A 25,524-nucleotide genomic window follows, 5' to 3' on the forward strand; every position below is an offset into this window, starting at 1 on the left:
TGACAATGGCCTGAATGAACTTGATGCCACTTACTCCCAATTGGCTGGACTGGTTCCCGACCAGTAAGATGTCATAACATAAGGGTTTTATATCCTGTACAGGGACACTGTGTTTGATTGGACATTGGTATCAAGACTACAGTATGAAATAATGTGGGATATGTACATCTTGATGTTTTATATCCGGGACAGGGGTACCCTTTTGAACTGTACTTCTGCATACAAATGTTAATGTTGATACCACGACAGATGTGATCCATCTTTATAGACCTTGTGTAATACGGTCCAATGATACACTACACCCACACACTTAGGGTAACATACCAGCAGTATGGGATGTGTACACATATGATTGATCCACACTTATAGTAATCACGCACCTTGGCATCGCCTCGGTAGAGATCGATGCAGAACATTAACGTTTTTAAAAGTCTTTTGCCTATTGATGCTCCCCCTGTATCTAGGCTCTTGAACTGGATTATGATTCATCTAATTTCCCTGCATGTTGCCGCAATCACTCTGAGAGACCTCTCGGAGCAATGTCTAGTGTCCCTCTGTCGGCGCATGCGCTCCTCACCCTTCACCTAGCCGCGCAGCAGCCAGCGGCGGCACCGCGAGGTGCTCTGTCACGCCCCTTGGAGACGCGCCCTGGATACGTCTGTTACATCTATAGGCAGACGCGCGCTGCGAGCTGTCACTGTGGTCGACTCGGCAGCGGTTCCCTCAGGTAAGCTCGCTCTGCTCCTTCTGTGCTATTTTACCTGATTAAATATCGATCTCCATGCTTTGAGCACCCCAGGCGGCACAACTTTGACAATTATGTAAACAATCACTTGACAATAACCGGAATTAATTACAAGTCGAGGAATTACGCTATCCTGACTTTTTCTGGCACTATACCGCTGGATGCTTCTGCTCAGCCATACCCACAGGTATGCAGAAACATTCCCTATCCCCGTGGATGTAATTGATTTCCACTTCGAAGAGTCACGCTCCAAATAGCGCGACATCGTATTTATTTATTTTTCCTCTCAACCAACTTGGGCCCCCACGCCTGGGAGAGATCTTGTTTGCTCTCCCCCGCCTTTATGAGACCGACCACCTTTGACGGTCGTTTAGCATTGTTGCCTCATATGCCACCCAGGGCCGGTTATTCTTAAGCGCACGACCTCGGGTCTATGGGCCCCCACCCCCTGCCTTTGTTCTAGTCTACCACATAGAGTGGTCGCACCAAGGAATACAATTTCCCTATTCCTCTATTTTTCCTTTAGATTGTGTAACTCATCTACACGTTCGACTGGACCGCCCGCTGATTGAAGGACGCTTGCCTCACCCACAGCTAGACCGGTACCAGTATCGCCTTCTACTGCACGGGCGAACTGAGTAAGTCGCTGTTAATCTGCGTTTTCCAGATTATTAAAAGCCTGCCCTCATTATCCTTCCTAACCGTAATTCATTTTCCCCAGAAAACCACGTCACAGGCACGAGTCCCAACACAGACGGGTCATCACTCGATCGCCTGCATATGTAGGTACATCTCAACTCTGGGCCTTGTTTTTTAGATTTTAATTGACCACACCCAGTGACACACACTTTTTTGTTTTCCCAGGTGCTCACTGTCATTGTTTTTAATTGTCCTGAGGAAGACCCCGAACTGAGGACCCATCTGCCCTGTATTTGGGGGTCGAAACGTCGACATTATGACTTACACATACACACTTTACCGGAAAATGAGCCATATTCAACTAATGTGTATAGTGTACTTTGTGGGAACAAATTGTGATCTATAACATGATTTGTAATGTTTTGTTGAATAAGAGTGAATTGTTTAAAGGACACAATTCCTTTTCTTTGTCCCTTATTCTTTTCCAAACACACCCTACCCTTCTTTGAATCCTTTTCTTTATCTGACAATCACCGAGCACGAATTAGTGAATAAAGTTGAATTTACCATGTATTGTATGAATTTGAAATATAATACATGTACAACTGCAGTAAATCACTGCAAGCGGCTGGATTAAATGCAATCTAAATAAGACTTACTTAATTGATGTACCTTTCTTCTTTAGTAATGAGATGTCTAACTGTTTTGTAATCGACCACCCTTTTTATATAACCCTACACAGTGTTGGCACCCTTCACCAGGTTCACGCATGTGCCTCTCTGCGCCAGGCTGGCGCCCTCAGTGTTGCCTTAGATGATATGACCCAGTACACAGCTGTTTCCTGGCTGCGATTCCACTCTATCCACCACCAAGGCAGCGATCCGCTACTTCCCCCGTAGTCGCGGTCGCTGAGAGGAGCCGCTGCACCACCCATTTGCCGGCCCCCACACTGAAAGGCAATGAGTGCGCCGCCATGTCTCTGCAGGCTTTGTCACTCTACAAGTCTTGCTCCCCAGTGCCTGTTCTCACTCGTGCGCATGGCCCGACTGCCACCACCGCTTCCGCCTCTCCAGGACACTCACCCCAGCCAGCAATGTCGTCACAGAGCCCGTCTAGTGGTACGTCGCTGCCCCAAGAGGTCCAGGGGTTTCTACCCAAATGCTGTGTCTCATAGGGCACACCGTCCCTGCGCCTCCGATCTCTCGCGCCACCTCCATCTGCTACGTCATCGGGCACCCGCACAAACAGTTCCGAGGTCGCCAGATCTGGTGCTCTGCTGCTCCCCTCTCTGCCTCACCACAGGAGTCCCACCAACATCGGGACCAGGGAGCATGCATAGCTCACCTCTGTTCACCCCTGGGGATCAGGAATCCGCCGGATCGCCACTAGAGCCATCTTAGCCACTGCCCCGCCGCAGCCCAAGGCTTCCTTGAGTCTCCAATCAGCAGCAGACTTCTCTGCTCGTCAGGACCCAGCAGCAACAGTGCCCCGCACTCATGGGTGCCGTCGTGGGTATTCAGGCAGTTAAATACTGTTCCCTAGCAGGATAATAAATTGGGGTCGGCACGGAGCTTCAGGCTCACGCGTCCGTCTACATCGGCTCCCTAGCCACCCCCCCACAAATGCTCACTGATGAGCGCTGTCCAAGAGGTATATGTAAAAAGAGGACACCCTCTCCAAACAGTCATGCAAATCAACCCAATGTCGTATAACCACCAAACCCAAACTAACCCCAGTCTACCATTCCACAGCAATCCATCAAATCCCTTTGCAATCTTGCCCATTAGTAGTCACATGCAGTTTGTTCCAGTACAAATTCCCACTGTGATGCCACAAAGCCACCGCTACAGCTATAGTGGTAATTTTATGACACCACAACAAGACCCCTTGACCAAGAGAAATTGTGTTTGCTTGGATTCAAGTGAATACTGATAAAAAAAAGAGCGCAGAAAAGATCACTGTTGATCAACAGACCAAAAGCCAGCCTGAGCTAAACAACTGCACAACCAACAACTAGCCCGCACTGATCCATGGAGAACACCTTCTATTAGACATAATTGGTTTTCAAAACGTACCAAAGGGAGCGGTTGTCTGGAGATTTTTGCCCCAGGCTACATGCTCTGCATCTTATTTGTATTACCAGCAGTCTAGAAGTTACTTTACTAAATAGACACCGCCTTCACATGGGATATAGTAAGGATCTTTTGATTTAATTGCCCACCATACAATAGATTATTAATGTTGCTGCAAACCACTACTTAATTCCCCAGCCACTAACTTCATACTCATAATGTGACTTAATTAAAAAAAGTCAAGTCTCTTCAAACACACATTAATACCTGATAATAATGATGGATGCAAGAACTGCCAATTCCTAAAACACCTAGCAGTCAAGAGTCAATATTCATAACATTCCTGTGTGTTTTTATTGTATGGTTAATTGGTAGTCTGCACATGGACCTTAAGGGCAAACCCTACCTCCAGCATGAGGCAATACTTCCAAAGCAATGCAGCAGTGAGGAAAAAAGCTGCAAGCGTGTACAAAGGATATTAACAACAAGGCAGTACATACAAAACAGTGACATACATAAGCATATACGCCAAGCATGATAGACAGCAAGTCATAATGAAACATAACTTTAAGATAAAATTCAGATGCCTTGCTGTATTGTGTTAGAGTCCCTGAGGCCGGCTCTTTGTTGGCATACTACACAACATAGCCTACCAGAAGCAGATGGGCGAAACTCAGTGTTAAGGTAAAACTATAATCGCAAAATCTACTTTAGGTGGTCTCCCACGAAAAGTAACTGCATGAAAATGAACCCTACCCATTATCAATTTAGCAGAGTAACAAAAATAAATAACTGAGTCCAATCAATAATTGATTTCTAGGTCAGAGAAACGTTAAAGGGTTTTATTACAAAAATCTCAAAATCAAGCGGTATAGAATAATGCCATGAAAGTTTCAATGCAGTTATACAGAGCAGTCAGTAATTATTGTAAGTCCCAAATAATAAAGACATCTGGCAGTATCCCTAGCAGAAAGTCTTCTAAGATCTCTGAAATGTATCTTTTGGCCCATCCCCAAAATCAAGTTTTTTTTTATAGATAATTCTTGCATAACAAATTAGTAAAACAGCAGAATCATAGTAGCATGACTGACAGTTGCAGCTCTTTGGCAAATCATAAATAGGAACGTCAGTACCTTAACACATAAGCAATATCCCTTTTTAAGAAAGCATTCAGCTTCTTTCACGCTACTTCCATCTGGAGATGTCCGACCAACATATCAAACATTTCAACAATAACACTTCAGACAAATGAATAAGTCCAGTCTACATAGCAGAATGATAGCAGAAGGGCATTGGAGGTTGAAACATATCAGGAGCACATGAAAGGTAATTGAAAGCTTTATATTCATAACTGTGGAAATAAACCATAACATCGCCTTTCCTTTGCTCTGCAGAGCTTGTGAGAAGATGCGCAGGGGGACAGGATGGGTGGGAGTGAAAAAAGGTGTGAATGACAGAAACAGCATCCATTTTATTGAAAATGGCGTTTTCACATAAATGTGGCCTGACTAAATTATATTAACACACTTCTACAAATTATATTAAACTTGTTTCAGCTGTAACCATATTAGCTCATCATGTGTGTATTGGATCCAACAAAATTACTTTTTATTATTTATTGCATAAAATATAAACCTAGAAAAACACTACCACAGTTCCCCCCTCTAATTATTCTAAAATCATTAAAACCCATTAATAACTTAATTAATCACATTTTCAAAATGATCATCTTTCAAAGATCCATGACACACAATACATAGTTCACGCTTTTGTTCCTGTTCAGTCCTTAATCTGAGATGTAAATTTGACAATCTAAATTCTTCCTCTTCTTTTATCTGCTCCATTATAGCTTTCCCTCTCTCTAATCCCTCACAACTTTCATTCCACTTTCATTATATTCTCTAATGAAATCATGTTCTTCTCTACTTAAAACGCATATATAAACCATTTAGTAGTTGAAGTTTCATGCTTAGTTTGTGCAATCACCTTAAAACATGTACCATATTTAACAGCTTTGTTATCTTCTTTTATGGGTTAGTCCTCAAAAGACATGTTGAAATCTGTTAGATAAGGATAAAGGAAATCATCATTATTAAATGTAGCAACAGAGACATTGCATTATAATTAGGGCTCCCGGTCTTATGGTATTTATTTTTTTGCCATTTCCGTCTGTATTTATCCATATTTATTTTTGGGACATTTGTTCTGTATTTATCCACATTTATTTTTCCCACAAGTAAAAGACGACGCTGCAGCTAGTATTTTTCCACATTTATTTAAGTTGACAATGCACACATGCACTCGTTTGTTATTGGTCAACACAATACAATACATTCATCTGAAAACTTTGCCATTCGCAGAATGTCCCAAATACGCCTAAAAGTGCTATCAAAAGTCATTTGTCTCAGAGCCTTGCAGTTTCTGCTTCGACACAGAGTGCCACATCCTCTCCCACACTGAACACTATATTGCCCCACTGAGAGAAACTTACACTGCCTTCAGATACAACCCAATTGTGCCCCACTATAAACACCTGGAAGCAACTCAATGCAAATTATGCACTAGACAAGAGTAATATGCTGCCAGAAAAAGCATGTCTGTATGTGCCCTGCACTGCTTTCTAAACTGCATGTTATCATTTTTTAATTGTGAAAAAACTAATATCCCTAATAAAGGCCCACAGTGCAGAAATTGGAGCAGGAGGGGAGAGGAGCAGGCCGAGTTCACGTGGTGACAGCTCTGCACTTCCTTCCAGAGCTGGGGCGTTGGGGGTGCACCGAAACCGTAAGCAAAAAACCTCCCCCCTTGGACAGAGGGAAGCTAGCCGGTCACGAAAGGCAATCACTCCATGAGAAGTGCGAAAGGGGCTGATTTTACTGTCTCCCTGATTTAAGTTTAGACAGAGGTGTCAAGTTGAATTGTTAAAAGCGTGTTTGATGCAGTATTGCACTAGGAGGGAGACTGGAGGGGGGAATCTAGCACCAGGCCCGACTGGAGCAAGCCCCAATTCATTGTTCACATTCAAACATTCTTAAATATACAGCAGGCCCGTTATCATTAAAATATAATCCTGCTGTGATTTAAAATAAGTCACGCTATTGAGCATCATAGTTTAGGACTGAGCCTTTTCTAACATTGAAATATATATTATTTCACTACTTTCCCCTTACGTACATTGTATTGAAGGCATTGACAAAAATACAGTTAGTGGGCGTTTGTTAATGCTTTATGTATTTGGACTGCACGAAAGGTGTTATGGTAACATCCACATGATGTGCCCTACTTCATGTTGATAATTTTACAAACAACCCGCGCCCTGATGCACTCAGCAAATTTCCGAACGCTTTCGACCTTTGGGGCTTAGAGGGCTTAGAGCTCTGACTCTGCTCCACTCTGCACTGACTCTTCCCTCACAGGAACTGGATGCGACATACTAATTAATCATTTTCTTTGGTAAAAACATCCGAGTACTTCACTGGTCTTTAAAAGACCATTCACTTCTTAACAAGGCCTTGTTGTTTCTTGAATGGCTTTGTATCACCCCATAAATACTGATAACACCAGATGTAATCTGTGAGGAATCACCATACCTGTTTTGCAACTCTCTGCTGGAGAAGGACAGCGCCACAAAATGTGCTTGTATTTTCCCGTTTTTACATATAAATACAGACAAAGGAAAACTTGTTTTCCATCTGTATTTATATGTAAAAATCCGTTTAAACGGAAAACCGGGAGCCCTAATTATAATGCATAAGAAATTGGAAGCTAAACATATGTGGAACCTACACTAACAGAAGTAAGAAGAAAGATACAACTGTAACATCCCTTAATCTTCATATTTATATAATTATGTATCATTTTAGTATAAATGTTATCCTGAAATACACTAAGTTTGTTTAAGCTTTCACATGGAATGTTTTAATTCATTCTTAACATTAGTTAACTCAACATTCATAGAGGCATGGCAAGTACAACAGCCCAACTAAGACTAAACATATTAGTATAATCACCAAATCTACAATTTTATAGTGTTTCTGTTCTCCATCTTGTATTTGAGACAAACAATTATCATGAGGCTCATAAATGTAAAGGTAGCAAACATTTTATTTAAAACAATAATACATTTCTTATTTTATTTTTATTTCTTTCAACAATATACAAAACAAAAACAAAAATTCATAATGATCTTCTTGCCTCTTTTAAGAGTTCATTTCAGTGTACAATTTTAAGTCTTTCACCTTGTTCAACAACTGTTTCTCACTTTAATTCACTCTCAAATTTGTACTGGCAATAATTCACTAGATTCAATCAGTTTTCTTGTGTAAAGCGCGGCTATTCACCCGTAAGAGTCTCAAGCTGCTGGGTGTCGGGCAGGGGGAGGGATCTGCTGTTTAGTTGAAGAGCCAGGTCTTGAGGTTCTTCCTGAATTGAGGCAGAGATGGAGATTGCCTTAGATGTAAATAGATTGTAGCTTTCTAACTGTGATTTGTCTTCTTCTGTCACTGGCTATATATACCCATTGATGTGAAAAATGTTCTATTTGGAGCTCTTCTTCTTCTTAACCCTTTGATAACAGGTGATTCACTCCCACTGGTTTCAGAGTCTAATTGCCTCTCAGGTTTTTCTGGTTCACAATGTTTTCTTTTACAAATTCTTTTCTGAGAATATCTTCCTCAGCTTTCCTTTGTTCACCAACAGTCTTTGTGAGGTTTACTTTCTAAAGAACTTAGACTTGAGCTTGAACTTGTGCCAGAACCTTGATCAGCCTTGTCATCACAATTTACTGGAAAATGTATTTCTTCCCCTGTGGTTTCTTGTGACTTGGATTTTCAATTTCCATTAATTGGATCGGAGATTCTTTTTTTCCTGCTGCCACTCATGTTTCTGCCTTTTACAAGGTAGCTGCCCTTCACTCTGATCCTTGTTTTGGAATTGAACTTTAGACGTTTCAGATTCCTAATCAGAGTTCTCGCTTAACTGAAATATTATAAGTTCATGTCTTTCTTCACCAGTTTCAAAATTCTCCAGTTGAAAATTCTCACCCTCATCTGTGCTCTTCACTGTGTGCTTGACTCTGTGGATCATTGGCTGTTTCTCCCACTTCTTCATCTGCTACTTTCACCCTTTTTGCATGAGCAGAGTGGATTCACTGTGGCACATTTCACTGCAGTGTTGGTCGTCTGCATTACAAGCTAGGTCCACTACAAAGCTCCTCCAGACAACATTTTCTGATGTGCTTCAGGGCCACAATCCATTCCCCAGGATTCAGATCATGCCAGAGTATATTTTTGTCACTTTTGTTGCCGCATTTGTCTGATGAGAGACAGATTTTGCCATATCAGTTAGACCTTTGTAGTAGTGTAGCACAATGTCATAAGTTATTGAAACTAATGCAGCTGAAGGAATATATGCAAGTCTCATTGTTTTCCCCATGGTCACATCATGTGGCGATAAACCAGTTTTTCTGTTGGGTGTGCTTCTCATGCTCCTCAAAACAAGAAGTAGTGTATCGGGCCACTTTGGACCAGCTGAAGCACATACTTAACTAATTTCTTCTTGAGAGTTCCATTCATTCTCTCCACCAAACCAGAAGATGGAGGACCATAACTACAATGGAATCTTTGGTTTATCTAGAAGGCTGTGCAGGTTATTTGCAAAACCTAATTTTTAAAATGTGAACCACGTTGTGTCTCAATAGAAGGTGGATGTCTGAATCTGACTATCAACTCCCTCAACAAAATGTTGCCAACTGTAAAGATATCTGATCTCCTGGGGAAATCAGATAGCTTTACAGCTAAACAACAGAAAATTACCAATTTCCATCTCCAAAAAGTCTGCATGGAGGTTTGTAAATGGGCCTTTTGATTTGTCAGTCAGTCAATAGTCAGTCAATAAATCTTTATTCGATTTAGTTAAAAATCATACAAAGAGAATAAAAACATTTAAATACAAGTAAAACGCAATTAAACCATTTCATATCAATCGAATTCATGTGACGAAGTATATATATATAGTTAAAAAGGGTGTTAAAATACAGTTCATAAGGGAGCAAACTTATAATGTCTTACGTGATCTCGATCTAGCCGCCGCCACCAAAACATTTGCCATGCAAAATGTGATGCGGATGTTACATAATGATTGAAGATAGAACATAGCTGGTCTCACCTGGGAGAAACCAGTTTCCCTTAATATGGGTAACAAATATTTTTTCCTATGATCAGAAAAGAAATCACAAAACATAATAAAGTGCATGGTATCTTGTACAGAAAAATTATCACAGGTACAGGGCGGTGCTGACTCTGGTTTCACCCATGTGTTAAAACTTCCCAAATAAAAATGTATAAGGTTAAATCTAAATTTGGTTAAAAGAAACCTGTGAAATAGCTTGGTGACAAAACCTAAATAAGGTTCTAGTGCAATGGAGTTCATTAACAGATAGTGTCGTCTCACTGCTGGCTTTTGGAGTTCCCTTTCCTATCGGCACACTCTTGCCCTTGACATAAATTGTTTTTTAACGATAGCTACATCTTGTGTCATAATGCCAGAGGGGTCTGTAAAGAGTTCCGGGCAGCCCAGTTCCATAAAGGACTTCTTCAAGTAGGCCATCCACGGTATTCTGCTACTATGATCCAAATACATGACTTCCTTCATTATTAAATGATTAAGGGTTAGTTCTTTATTGAGCCATGTCTTGAGCCAAAAGATTAAGGGCGCCAAATTTAACCTATCATAGACATAATCCAAACCCACTTCTGAGTGTATGGAAAAGGTGGGTGTTGACTGGGGAACAGACAAGAGGGAGCGTAAAAATCTCTTTTCCGCCTTTTGGATGGATTCTAGACATACATAACCCCATAATGGTGCGCCATACAGTGCCACTGAAAAACATTTACTGTTATAGACCTTTAAGAGGGCTTCCATCGGTTTAGAGCCCAGCCTTTTAGCAAAACCCATAAGGGCCGTTGATGTCCTGGTCACCGCCAGGCTTTTGGCCCTTACCTGTGGGCCCCATGTACCCTTATCGTCAACAAGCACCCCCAGGTAGGGAAAAACAGAAACACTAGAAACGACTTCACCCTTACATTTGAAGTTTTTAACCAGGGCCCTTTTCCTCTGGTGGCCAACAACCATGGTGTGTGACTTGTTTGAATTGACCTTCAGGTCTAGTTGTTCCATGAAAGTGCCAAAAGCGTCCAGCAGCTGCTGGAGACAGACGCCGGTGCGGGCTATCAGCACCGCGTCGTCTGCGTATAGGAGAGCAGGGATCTTAACTTCTCCTACACGCAGAACGTCTCTGGCAACTGCATCCAGGTAGCTACCTAGGCCGTTGATATAGATTGTAAAAAGCAGGGGAGCCAGTATGCAGCCCTGCCTGACCCCTCGCATGGAATTAAAACGGGACGTGCATCTACCTTCTTTTGTAACCCGCACAACTGCAAAAAGCTCTTGATGGAGTGAAGCCATCAACCTAACCAGTGCCTCATCAATCCCAATCTTCAAAAGGATGTCCCACAACTTAGACCTGTTCACCAAGTCGAAGGCCGAGGAGAGGTCCATGAAAGCTAGGTACAGGGACCCCTCCTTGGCCACCGTATACTTTGAGATCAACAGGTGTAAGTTGGAGCACTGCTCTATTGTTCCTCTCTTCTCTCTGAAACCGTATTGGATATCAGCCAAACCTCCACAACTCTCCAGACTAACCCTTAACCTGGCCAAGAGGACTCTGCCTAAGATCTTGATTGCAGAGTCCAAAAGGGATATGGGCCTGTAGCACCCTGGATCATCCCGGTGCCCCTTCTTGAATATGGGAACAATTGTAGAGGTTACCCATGTGGTTGGAAGAGGGTTACCGTTTGCTGCTGTGAATACATTAGCTAGGATGGCCGCCCATAGTTTTGGAGAGTGTATATAGAAATCCGCCGGCACCCCGTCTGGCCCAGGGGCTTTGTTCTTAGTGGTGGCCAGAATCGCTTTCTCGACCTCAACCCTGTTAAATAATATGGGGGGCCTCCGGGACGGTCATGTTAGATGACTGGACAACCGTGCCATTATCTCCATAGACTGATCTAAAATGTGCCAACCATTTATGATCTGGGATGACACAGTCCATGGCTAGATTGGGCGAATCAGAGAAGAAAGGCTGGTTAATTACGGCCCAAAATTGCCTGCTGTCCCGTAAAATATCAATGGAGAGTAAATTCTCCCAGGCCTCATTTTTAATTATATCCTGCCTAACCTTGATAGCTCACTTATATTCTTTTCTTAAAATTACAATGTCTGTCCTCACCCTTGGGTTTGCTTTAAGTGCCGCCTTTAAAGATTTATGGGCTTTCGGGCATGAGGCATCAAACCAGCAGCGATGTTTAATTACCCCTTCCTCAATTTAACCGTGAGGTTAGAAGAAATTTGACTACAAATTGTTTGAAAAGCATCCATTATCTCATAATCTGGGTTCTGACAGATCTTGACCTGATCCTCTATATGCGGGAGAATATCAACATAAAAATCATCAGGTACCACATTTGCCCACTTGAGCCTTCTACCCTGGTCAATTGTGCGTAGAGCAAGCCCTGTATTGGCTTGCCCCGGCATCGGACCGATGGAGTCCCCCAAATGACCTCCAGGAGAACAGTGTTGTGGTCACTGAGGGGAAAGGGAACTGTACAGTAGGACATAGCCCTGTTAGAAATAGCTGGGGTCACAAAAATGTAATTGATTATTGTGCCAGGGACAATCCCCTTAAAAGTAGGTGTTCTAGACTCCCCTTCTGTATTCGTAGGTTCTGAGAGATTAAAATTAGCCAAAAGTTGTTCCAGCTCTTCGCCTGATTTAGTATGCTCAAAGTGGGGTCTCTCCGATCCCGTAACCCCCATAGGGTCAGTTAAGCCACACAAAAGTTTACAAGGGTGGATATTGAAATCGCCCATAAGCACGTATTCGAAATTGGTATGAGTATTGTGGCTGACTGAGTTTAAGAAGGAATCTAGGACAACAATATTATTTTCACAACAATCCCTGTTTCCTGAATTATAAAAATTTATAAACAGACTAATTTCCCTTTCCACAATTAAAAAATTGGGAGAATCATATTTAATCTGCCTTAAAGGGCCTTTAAGGTCTAGTGAAAATAAAGTCAACAGGCCTCCCCTGGCTCTACCAGCGTTACTGGGGGTTGCGGCTACAGCGAAACTTGTGATCCCATCCAGCCAAAAACTGGATGAGGTATCCCAAGTTTCTTGTAGAGCAATAACGTTGTGCTCAGAAACAAATCTAGACCATTCTTTGTCGCCAATTTTAGATCTAATTCCTGCGACGTTCCAACTGAGGATTTTACATGCTACAGCCCCATTTGACTTAGTAACCCCCTCGACCGGAGTTAAAACTTCGTTTGATAGTCAGTCTGTGTCGTCCAGGCCAGACAAGGGGGCAAAATAATTGCTCGTGACCAGCCCTCCGCCCTCTACTTGACCCTGGGGGGCCCGGGGGCGAGGTGTCGGCGGGGCACTAGGTCCCATTAAATGTAAATGTAGTTGAGCTTATATAGCGCACAGCTACCCGCAGTGGGTTTCCCGGCGCTTGCTTAGGGAACCCTTCCTGGTATTCCCCTGTGAGATAGCAGGGTATCCACAAGGTGAAAGTCAGGCATCCCGCCGCGAGGGGCCGTTGTGGAGATTAAGCAAGCTATTGCCCAGAGTCGCAGAGTGTGAACCCGTGAGTCGAGGAGGCACCGGGGCGAGAATTATCGAGTCCGTGGAATTTTTAGCCCAAGACCAGCCGAGGCGGGAATTGAACCCTGGTCCAGGACCGATCTCAGCTTCCGGGTCTGCTGCTAAGAGTTGTGTATTTGTAGTGTCTTGAGCCTTGCTCTTCCTTTGTGAGATCCTCAGGCCCTGCCATCTTGCTTGATAGTGAGTTATTTGTTTAGTACGAACTGGGGGTTGATAGAAAAAGCCCAAGGGAACGGGTCTCAGATGATCCCTAATAGAGATCGCCGAGCCGTCCCAGAACAGCCTATCAGCCAATTCGGCCCTACAAAAGTTTATTACCACACAGTCCCCTTGTGTGGTTTTTGGTTGTTTACCGATCCACCCCACCCTCCTTGCATGGATAATCATATCTGCAATGTTTTCCCCACAGCATTTCTCTGAGCACCACCTATTCACCTTAACCATGAGGTCCCGGGTTGATTCCCTCTCCCCCTCCATAAGTGGTGGGACCCCAATGAACACTGCTACCAGTGGGGATGCCTCTGGAGGTAGATTGAGTTTATATGTGCTTGGGGTGACTTTCCTATGGGCAGGTGGGCTCGTCTGAGGCAGAGGGGCTATTTGATCCACCATGTCAGAAACACTGGCCATTGTGCGAGGGGGGTTAATTTCATGACCTGTGAACTAGCACCCGCCTGCACAGCCCTACTTTAGGGCTGTGTAATTTGCCTATCACCAGATAACTCCGAGCTCCCCACACCATCCACAATCGATCCCTTACTAAGTGAAACAAAGTTAGGGGGTATGGAATTTACAAGTCTTTCTATTAGAGAGCATTTCTTTAAGAGGCCTTCCAAACAGGTGTTTAAAGTGTCCACAATGTCTTTAGTAATTCCCACCAGTAAAGGTTCAATCCTAGCCACAAAGAGTTCCTCCAGTTTATCTCCTAGATGATTAGATTGATCACTAGAAGTGGTCAGCGTGTTGACACTTTTCCCCTACTTCCGCCTAACTGGTTGGAGTACCGTCTGGGGGTTCTGACTTATGTGATTCGTGGGCAGGGCAGGGGTAATGTCCTTGCTCATAGGACAATGAAGAGGGAATTTACTATAGTCACAACTGGTTCCAAGGGTACAGCGGGTAAGTTGGTTTGGACTAGGGCAACAGCCCCCTGGGGATGAGATGGTACAATGTTAGAGGGGAAAAGGAAGACAGCCCCAGTTCTTGCTCGGCATTAGCAATCGACTTGGTTAGGGCCCCCACAGCAGAAGAAAGGTAAGTAATTATAGAGTTTGAGTGCCTTGGTACTTTAGCGTTTTTTGCGCCCTCCTCCATAGTCAGTGTGTTCTTTCGCTTACCCATTTGTAGCTGCAGATGTCAGTGGTGTGGCCCTGCCCTGCCTCCTCCTGCCCCGGACGGCCACAGACGGCCCGCCCTCTGCCCGGGCTCAGCCCGGCGCCACCCGCGCGCGTCCCACGGGGCGGGAGGCGTGCCCTTCTCTTAATGCGCCGCCGGGCACGCTGCTGACGTTGCTCCCGCTGCGCCCGACCCGGGGCAGCTGGGAGTTGTAGTTTGGCCCGCTTCGGTGCTCCGTACCCCTCACGGCAGCTTGGCAGGGAGCAAATGTGGCAGCCGTTCCCCTCACGGCAGGAAGGATTAGGCAGATGTGGTAGCCGTTCCCCTCACAGCGCGATGCGGTGTCCCAGGATTAATCAGGCAGACCATAACAGGGGACGTGAGCTTGCCATCCAGGAATGCTCGTCCAACCCGTGTAAAGTCCCAGAATTCAGGTAGCACAGTATCTCTCAATTCGTCGGCCAAATCCTCACTCGGCAGGAGACGATACATCCCCACATCTGATTTCGTTTTGTAAGTTTCACTTTGTGTATTTGATTGAATAAAGCAACATTGATTTTACGTCCAGACAAGTAAGAGAGTACTTTCTGCCTGTTTAAAGAGTTATGTAGTTCCTTTAACATTCCACAAAGCAATCCTTTAAGAATAATGAAGTACTTCTGCAGAGACATAATGCTCAATGAGGCAGTTCCAGATCCAAATCGTTTGGAACATTTCTCCGGTTTCTCTGTTAGTGATAGTGATGGGATTTATAAAGCCCACGGTTACTCAAGGTGTGTCCTGGCGCTAAACCGTATGTGTGTGAATTTGCACAAGCCCTACGCACATCCAGTAGCGCCGGAAGTGACGTTACTGCAAGCCCCTTTTGATTTGTCAATATGGCTCATCACTAAGCCTTGGCGTAGCAGGCGTAGTGCCTCTACGCGATTTCCATGGAGTTTGAAAAAAAACTCTGTGGAAATATGCTACGCTTTCTTCCCCATGCACAACGTAGTGTTTTTTCATAGGAAAAGGATGGCGAGGAGCAGGAAGGAGAGGGGCCAGGCAGAGGAGGTGGCAGCCACGCAGGTAAGTGCCTTCTTTTTAGGTCTCGCTCTGGAGACCTATTGTCACCGACATGCATCTCAAGGGAGACAGACTGGTGCACGCGCGGCGATTCTGGTCTTTGGACGAGCACGTACAGGCACGCACATCTCCTGTCCCGCAGGCAAACCAGCATTCAGACAAGAGATGGCCGTGCACAGCACGCTGTTCACACACACACAGACACACACACACACACAGGCCCACACACTGGCTCACACACACACTCACACACACCCTACCTCTCTCCCCCCCCACCCACCTGGCTCTTTCCGCGTGTCCCTCTCCCTCTGCAGCGGGTCAGTGTAGGCAGCAGGCAGACTCGGAGGTCGGCGTGTCTTCTCCGGTGATCCGATGTGCACGCTCACGGCGACGTGCGCTCATCCGTCGTGCTGTCCCTTTAAAGCACAGTGCTTGCGCATGCGCCGTGATCCAATACGATCGGAGAGGGAGGCGTCCTGGTGTCTTGTATTGCTATTGAGTTTTATTATCAGAGAGCCAGTTTCGCCAGCCACTGGGTATGACAGAAAGTAATTTGCATGTTATTTGATGTAAACATGACGACCTTTAATTGCAATAAATATGACGCTCGTTTGGCGGGATAATGTGCGTGTTGGCGGGGATGTGTACATCCGGTGCTGTTTCGTCACAGCGCGCGCCCCCGTGCCCCGGCGCGCCCTCTCCCTTCTCGGTATTCCGAGCAGCGCCCGCTGCAGTAACGCGGCCTGTGCCACCCTTATTACTTGAGCGGTTTTTATCTCTTGTGAAATTGGCCCTTTAGACCTGATTGCCTGAGCTCGCGCTCCAGCAATCGGTTAACTTTGAGGCTACTCGAGCTCATTCCTCTCAAGTAATTTGATTCGCTCGTGCCTACGCATATTGCTTTTCTGCTGCGATGGGAGTGAGTGTAGAAGGCAGTGAGCACAAACGACACTTTGAAGACCAGATATTAAAGCACATGGAGTGTTGTACACGTGCAAGATTGAGAATTAGCTTTTCAGTCTTCATTTTTGCAAGGCTCTAAACAATGCACCAGGTAGATAGCTACAGTAGGGGTAAATCTAGGGGCTCCCAAGATCACTCACGTTGTTTTGTGATGATGTTCACCAAGATCTTTTAATTTACCAAAACTATATATGCAATTACTTACATGTGCTTTCAGTCAGCTCTCTTCACCCATTTTTCTTCCACCCCAACAAAATATAGCATGGGCCTTTGGCTAACTTCACAGTGAGTGACGTCATTCTGCCCTTTTACACACAAAGTAGCTGTTCTAAGTGTCGGGAACGTCTATGGCATTGTGTGGCTTTTGAGACCCAAAACTATTTTTGCTCTTAAACATTTAAAAAGGCTATTTTTTAGATTGACGACGGCCCGGCAGCTTGCCCAATGATAACTTTTTTTAAAACGATGGCAAAACGAAGATTGACAAAGCCAGAATGCTACTAGTGAATTCCAGCTTTATTGGTTGTGCCAATACTGGTGGGTGAATGCACCAAATTCACCTTAAAGAGGTTGTAGAAGCTATTCTTGATTGATTGTAGGAGAGATGCACCTTTGCGTGGTGTACACAAGATATGCAGGTTTTGCTTCCTTCTTTCTTGCTGGTCTTCGGGACTGACAAGATCCCTATTTTACTTTCAACGTTACACTGTTGCAAGAAGGACCAGTCATAGTTTGTCAGAGTCGAATGGACACATCTGCACTGCCCCAAGAATATGGAGATGCAGTTTACATTTTCAAATTTTCTGTAACCATTTAGTCTTGGTTGGTGACGCAAATCTTGCGTGATATCTTGTGAAGTCCCTTCTGTTCAGAATCGAAGCAGAATTGCTGGGCGAGGCATATTTTCGTTAAATATTGCAGTGACATTTTTTAAAATAATCTCATAGCAACCACTCATGGCTAAAAAGGACCATCCAGTGGCAACACACTCTGGAATCATAGCTCATCTACAGCATAAAGTCTCCTTGGCTCTTGAATAATTGGCTGCAGAGCACCAGCAATGGCACTAAGAAAGAAAACCATGGGTAGAACACTAATCTCCGCCAGGTTGAATGGTAAGCAGAGGGCATTCGATGGATGGTTGATCAAATGATAATTGATTGATTATCACTGTCTGCCAGATTGTCTCTCCAGGCTACAAGGCTGCTTACGGAAGAGATAAAACAGCACTTCATTAGAGGATTCATTGGACACAAAATCAGTAATGTCTTGCTATTTAGGTCGAGAAGACTCTCAACCAAGTGTTGGTGTGAAATTTACTGATGCAGTATTAAATCTAGGATGGAAGACAGCACACTGAGCAAGCATATATTGCTTTTTTTAACATGCACTTTAAATTACTTGTGACTAACAACTCATTTTTAGGTCGAAGCCTGCGTTGCAGCGCATGCGCTGCTGCAGGCAAAGAGATATTGTGAGGAGGGGATTTCAGTATGGCGTGAAGCCACGCCCCTTTTTTCCATTGGCAGGTCTCTCTAAACGGAGGCCTGCCATTGGAAAAAGCTCCTGTTTAACAGATTTGTCTGCTCTGGATACCGCCTCTCGAGAACTCCATGACCTGCCTTACGGTAGCACGACAATATTTTTAGAAATATTGCCTTGGCACCATGAGGCAGGTCAGGGAGTCCTGGAGGGGTGGGATTCAGTATCCTGTTTCCGACACGTTTTTTTTTTTTGTTTCGTTTGTGCCGTCATTCCTGTGCGTCCCTGGGCGGTGGAGGAGGTCGGGGAGAGGCGGTGCTGGTTATGTTTGTTGCAGGATGCCTTTAAACATTATGGTGTTCCTAAAAATACGTGGTGCAGCACACCATCTGTGAATGTTTTCCTTACTGCATATAATGTGCAAAGAAATGCTTTTCCTTTTAACCCAACTCCCCCAATATTTAGTCAGCCGTTGTCAAGGGAAATGACGTCACAGAGTATGGCAGACCGTAGTCCGGGTAGAAAGAACTGATCGGGCGCAGGGGCAGCCAGCATCCAACGTAATCCGGGGCTGTCTGAGGGCTCCTCAGTGCAAGCAGTGGCTGAGCAAGAGTCCCGGAGCCCGGGCAAGCCATACATCGGGCCATTGAGAGTCCACCGCTACCGGGGGCCGAGTGAGCTTTGGGGACAGTGACGCCCGGGGTCTGACCGGGGGGGAGCCGGAGGAGGCGAGAGTTGAAACTCGGGAACAGGAGGCAGGCCATCCAGGAGAACACAATCAGCTGTTGCTGGGTCCAAAAGTCGGAACCGGGGACTAAAAACCGCATATTCTGGAAGGTGCCAGAAGAATTAAAACTGTATTTGCGGTGACAAGGAGTCTCTGGACCGGGGGAGATCCAACAGGCCGGGGAGCCGCCCCAGGATCCCCGGGAGCCGAACAGAACGATAGAGCCATGGAGCTTCGGGTCGGGAACAGATTCCGACTGGGTCGGAAGATTGGCAGCAGTTCTTTTGGGGACATTTATTTGGGTGAGGAAGTTAGGGCGAATGTGGAAATACAGCAGTGGTGATATCGTATTGAGAGGGTACAAATGGGGGGGGGGAGCTGGGATTTATAGGCTTGTTGGTTCCGGGCGGTGGAAAAAGTGTGAGAAATACAGAGCTTAGGAGTGTCAGTGACTAAAACATAGAGCCCTTGTTTTTGGGGACTTTCAGTGGTTGGTGCCTGCCACGGGGAGCAGAACAGATTGTGCAAGTTTACGTTTCTGTGTAAGCTTATGGGGGAGTACATTACGTTTACTGAAGGGTGTGGTGGGCATTACAGATCCCGTGAGTAACTTTGAGGGTCACACACCCTTGTATGTTGGGGTACTGCAAATGTGAAGAGTACGGAGTTTGTACTCCAGGGAGCATATTTGGGGTGTGGTGAGCAGTACATATTTTTGGGAGGTTGAGGGGGGTCAGTGACTGGTATAGAGGTTACAATGGATCGTGTTCTTTTAGCGAGAGTCTGAGAATATGGTGAGGCAGAGGAGTCTTATAGGTTGGGGGCGGAAGGGTTGAGCACCACTCTTCGTTTTAAGGGCCTCGAGCTAAGGAAACGTCAGGTTTTAATTAACAAGCATTTGCAATGCAATAGGTCTCGCATTTGCAAGAGTTTAACCTATTGGCATTGTAAATGACAATGCCTTTTATTTAGGTTTTAAAAACTAACACTTAAATAAAAGGCATTGCCATTTACAATACCATTAACAATACCAATAGCTCCAAAACTCGCAGTTGCGAGACCTATTGCATTGCAAATGCTTGTTTAATTTGTAATTAATTTGGGAGGGTGGAGGGGCTGGCTTACTCAGCTCCACCAAGCAGGGGAGTTTTTGTTAGGGTGTGTCCTTTGCAAACAGCCTGTCCTTTAACAGTTCATTGAAGTCAGCCCTAAAGAAGCATGTAACTTATTTGATGAATCTGTTCGTTTGACAATAACCAACATCTATGTAATACATCTGTGTAATGATTAGTTAATAATAATGTTCTCGTTTTTTCAATCATATGTTCATGTACACATTTGATTTTATCAATGCTTTTGTTTAGCATCTGGCCTCCAGATTTCTCAATACAAAAAGTGCTCTTGGATTCTTCCCCCACGTGTCAACTGACAACTCCTTTTTGTCGTTTCCATGTGCAGTAAGCAGCCCCACCCATGAGCGTCTATAAAACGCAGCGCATCTCCCAAAGCAGCGCTTGTGTGCGTCGGCGTTTGTCCTGTTCACCTGCGCTCCAGAGAAGCTCTGGTTTTCACTTACCTGATTCAGAGTCTGCAGAGCCCCTCGGCTGAGGCAGCTTCGGTTCCTAGTGCCCTCCGATTCTCCGCATCCTCCAGCAATCCTTTCTCCTGTCTTCTGCTTGACATCGGCCTCCGGTTTTCACCGAACTCCCAACAATCCTTCGTGACTCCTGAAAAAGCAAAGGAAAAGAACGGTAATTAAACTCAGGACATCTAAAGGTACGTACCTTAAAAATTAGTTAATGGACTTATTTTCCACAAGAGACTTCCTTTTTTTATCAAAAGCAAGATATAACGAAATCCTAAGACAATTACGGAACAATCTATTCTTGCACTTGTCAACTTGCCAAGACTTTGGAACTGCATGAGGAAAATGCACATTTGTTTATTGAGTTAAGAGTTCAGAATCTCTGAGGCAAAAGATTATCGGAACTATCTCTGATTATTTATTCTGATAAGAATGTTCATAAATCACGACAAAGAGACATTTGTTATAGAAACAGAATGCTGAATAGAACAGCTGTATCAGGGGATTTAGAGAGTAAGCGCAAAGCACAAAAGGGGTTTCAAATTTGATAATGTTAATGCCTAGTATGTTTTAATTTATGTGTTGGCTTTTTGCTATTTTCTCACCGCAGTTCTTTAGGAAAGAGAGGATTATATCTTCCTAAGGGCACCCCCATCTGGTGTACATGAAAACCAGATCAGAGAGGTACATCCTTGTTGGACTGTTAATTTATGGAAACATGAGAATAATTACTGGATGTTGTTGAAAGAATAGCAGTCATTAATAGTACACTGATATATACATATATATATATATATATATATATATATATATATATATATATATATATATATATATATATATATATATATATATATATATATATATATATATATATATATTTTTCCTCTCTCTTGATAAAAGACAAAGCTCCACAGACAAGATACTCCTAGCTCATCTACAGGAAAAGACTGGGTTAGAAGAAGAGTACGAGAGTCAAAGGAGCCCTGTTATCTCTTTTATTATTTTATCCACTTCCCCCTTCCCTTGGGCTTCTTTCTCTTCCACATATTGCAATCGCTGTGTGGGGAGTTAGAGGTTTGAGTGAGGGTGTGAACTTTCGTCTCATCCTTCGAGCAGAACTAACTGGAAGCACAGGTGAGTGAGACTTGACAGTTTTTGCCTAAACTCTGCATTTTGAATGGAGCGCGGAGTAGGCAAAAATCAGCAAACTCCATTGGAGAGCGGAGTTACCCGCCCGGGGTTACTCATCACAATCAATGTTCTTTTGCCTTCATTGTTTTTCTGTTACAGCAAACAAATCATGGATGAAATGCTGACAATGCAAACATTCTCCCCCAGTCAAAAGATCTGGGTTAAATCCATCGTTCTTTTGCCCACTACGCCACCCCAGTTTGGACCCAGCCATATGCAAATCATTCTTGACCCTGTGCCCCATGGGAACAGTCCAGACCGAACTGCCAGGCCAGGTCCTCCATGGACAGGAAACAAGCATCCTGGGACCGGTTTCAGGGTATATCACCCTTCTTCAGCCAGGCTAGCTTGAGTCCAGTGGCACAGTGAGCAAGGGACTCACGTCTGGGCATACCCATCCCACTTAGGGTGAAAAGTGTTACAGCAAACAAATGATGGACGGAATGCTGACAATGCAAACATTCTCCCTCAGTCAATAGATCTGGGTTAAATCCATCGTTCTTTTGCCCACTACGCAACACCAGTTTGGACCCAGCCATATGCAAATCAGTCTTGACCCTGTGCCCCATGGGAACAGTCCAGACCGAACTGCCAGGCCAGGTCCTCCATGGACAGGAAACAAGAATCCTGGGACTGGTTTCAGGGTATGTCACCCTTCTTCAGCCAGGCTAGCTTGAGTCCAGTGACACAGTGAGCAAGGGACCCACGTCTGGGCATACCATCCCACTTAGGGCGAAAAGCGTTAACAGCACACAAATGATGGACAGAATGCTGACAATGCAAACATTCTCCCAGAGTCAAAAGATCTGGGTTAAATCCATTGTTCTTTTGCCCACTACGCCACCCCAGTGTGGACTCAGCCATATGCAAATCAGTCTTGACGCTGTGTCCCATGGGAACAGACCAAACTGCCAGGCCAGGTCCTCCCTGGACCGGAAACAAGCATCCTGGGACCGGCTTCAGGGTATATCACCCTTCTTCAGCCAGGCTAGCTTGAGTCCAGTGGCACAGTGAGAAAGGGACCCACGTCTGGGCATAACCATCACACTTAGGGCGAAAAGTGTTACAGCAAACAAATGATGGACAGAGTGCTGACAATGCAAACATTCTCCCCCAGTCAATAGATCTGGGTTAAATCCATCGGTCTTTTGCCCACTACGCAACCCCAGTTTGGACCCAGCCATATGCAAATTAGTCGACCCTGTGCCCCATGGGAACAGTCCAGACCGACCTGCCAGGCCAGGTCCTCCCTGGACCAGAAACAAGCATCCTGGGACCGGTTACAGGGTATGTCACCCTTCTTAAGCCCAGCTAGCTTGAGTCCAGTGGCACAGTGAGCAAGGTACCCACGTGTGGGCATACCCATCCAACTTAGGGCGAAAAGTGTTCCAGCAAACAAATGATGGACGGAATGCTGACAATGCAAACATTCTCCCCAGTCAAAAGATCTGGGTTAAATCCATTGTTCCTTTGACTGGGTGAGAATGTTTTCATTGTCAGTATTCCGTTCATCATTTGTTTGCTGTAACACTTGATTGTTTTTCTGACATACCAGGTACCTAACAAATGTCTTCAGCACCATTTCTAAATTCTACATTTTCCCAATATTTTCTGAATGTACAAATCATACAATCTCCTGCAGGTGTCTGAACATGTAAATATTTACCTATTGGATATAACATTGCATCTGGGAGGATGTACTTATTTTCAGCATTAACATACAAATTCTGAAATGTTCCTTGTAACCCACTTTCTCGCATCTTTTTTTTTATTATCTGAGGCTTTGCCATGGATATCTTTCAACTCACCCAAAGAAGTCTGAATTGAACTCATAGTGAAACAGTTTACATTTTCTGCTCTCTGTATAGTGCTTTTTCTCAACTCATACTTTCATTTTGCTGCACAACCATCTCATCTTGTAAAGCACAGTATTTTGCAATTTGGTCTGCATATTTATTACCATGTGTGACTAAGTCTTTTCCAGCCTCATGGGCAACAGATTTGATCACAGCAATTTCTTTTGGCGGTTGTACTGATTTCAGGAAATCTAATATGTAAGCACTGTTCTCTATAGGAGCTCCAGAGGATGTCATATTGCTCCTTCGTGCCCACAGTTGACCATAGACATGAACTACTCCAAAACCATATTGGCTGTGTGTATACACTTTCAAATTCCAATCTTCTGGCAGGCAAAAAGCTCCTGTCAATGCTACTGATTCTGCTACCTGTGCTGAGGTTACATTCCTCAGAAAAGATGCTTCCAGCATCTCAGAAATGGAACATATCACATAGGCATCTCAGAAATGGAACATACCACATAGGCATCTCTCAGTGATCTATATTGGTCTCTCAAACCTCAAACAAGAACCATCAACAAATAATATCAGATCGGCCATTTCTAAAGGGGCTTCTCTAATGTATGTTCTTGGTTTGTACATAACTCAATGATGACAATACAGTCATGTTCTGATTAATCAACATTATCATAATTTTCATTAACCTCCCTGTCTTTGCAGCTCTTGTCTGAAATAAGAAGCAGTGTTGCTGGATTCATAGTATTGCACCTTTTAATAGAAATGTTCTCTGCTACAGGAATGACTTGCTCAACTTCCAGTTTGTCATGTGCTGAGTTCTTGCTCGTGTGCACAAAATCTATACCGAGTGAGGGACATGTACAATTAAAGTATAATCCATCACTATTCTTTCACTCACAAACAGATGTAAACCATTTCAAACAACCTGAAGCACATACAGCCACTAGATCAGACACTGCTGAAAGGCATGCTACATGTCTAATCAAACCACCATGCCTCTGTGTGAGAATTGATAGTGCACATTCACCTCTTTCATGACGAAATAAGAAGAAAGTCAGATTATAATCAGGCATTCGAAGGGCTGGTGCATGGCAAAAACTTACTCTCAACTCTTTAATCATCTCAGAACATCTTTGTCAAGTGGTACAGGATATTTTATGTCACTGTGGGTAAACTTTACTAATGGCTTTGCAATCGAAGAAAAGTTTAATCCACTGATGACAGTAGCTATCAATTCCAAGAAACATCCTAAACCCCGTAAACCTCCTCTGGGTGGTTGGTGGGTTCATTTTCAGAATTGTAGAAATGCGTTCTTCTGAGACTTTCCTCACACTTTTTTTTAACATGGTGTCCAATTTAGATCATCTCCTTTTTACGGGACTGCATTTTTGTTGGAGAGTCCTTATGTCCACTGTCAGCTCGATGATTTAATAGGGCAATTGTAGTCTTCTATTTGATTTAGATGTGACTAGCAAATCATCGGTGCAACCTCAGATTTTCTTCATATTTCTTCAGGATTTGACTAAAGATTGAAGCACATTGTTATATCATAGTTGGATCTTACACCACGCAAGAACTTTATTTTGAAATTGAATCACAAAGAGGTATTGGTTCTCTTCATGAAGGGGAATGGAAAAGAATGTGTGGCATAAGTTGATGACTGTATACTATTCTGTATCTGAAGGAATTTGGAACAAGATTACTGCTGGATTCGGTACTACGAGACAATTGTGATGACAATTTGGATGATCTTTCTGAAACTTGGACAATTCTACTTTCCCTCTTGGCTTCTTTATCTCCATCACAGGAGATTTACAAGGACTACCATGAACTACACGAAGCATTACCTGTTCAATCATTTACTGGCTTAATTCCTTCATCTTCTTCCTTTGAAAGTCTATGCTGTTTAGTTCCAGGGAAAATTGCATCTGTTCTTACTTATATTTTGATTGGTTTGGCGCTTTTAATCAATCCAATCTCTTTTCCATAAAAAATCCTACACCTCATCTTTAATGTTATGTCTTAAATCCAGAGGTACGTCTTCTTTTGTTAAGGCCTGGAACAACTGAATTCTTGTCTCTTGCGACTTTATTTTAAACATTGAATCCTCATCTTGTGTTTCAATAGCAACACCCTCCGGTGTGCAATAAATAGTGGAATTCATTTTCCAAATCA

General features: G+C 43.9%; 1 long non-coding RNA gene across 1 annotated transcript in view; it reads right to left on the reverse strand.

Moving 5' to 3' along the window:
- Positions 1-4,286: 4,286 nt before the first annotated feature.
- The window catches only part of LOC144770472 (uncharacterized), a 42,514-nt gene continuing 21,276 nt past the window's right edge, over positions 4,287-25,524 (reverse strand). The window contains exons 2-3 of the long non-coding RNA XR_013598906.1: positions 20,333-20,483; positions 4,287-5,516 (exon numbers count right to left, since the gene is read on the reverse strand). This is a non-coding gene — a long non-coding RNA (uncharacterized LOC144770472). The remainder of the gene's footprint in view (positions 5,517-20,332; positions 20,484-25,524) is intronic.

This window comes from Lissotriton helveticus, chromosome 7 (assembly GCF_964261635.1).
Source record: "Lissotriton helveticus chromosome 7, aLisHel1.1, whole genome shotgun sequence".
NCBI lineage: Eukaryota > Metazoa > Chordata > Amphibia > Caudata > Salamandridae > Lissotriton > Lissotriton helveticus.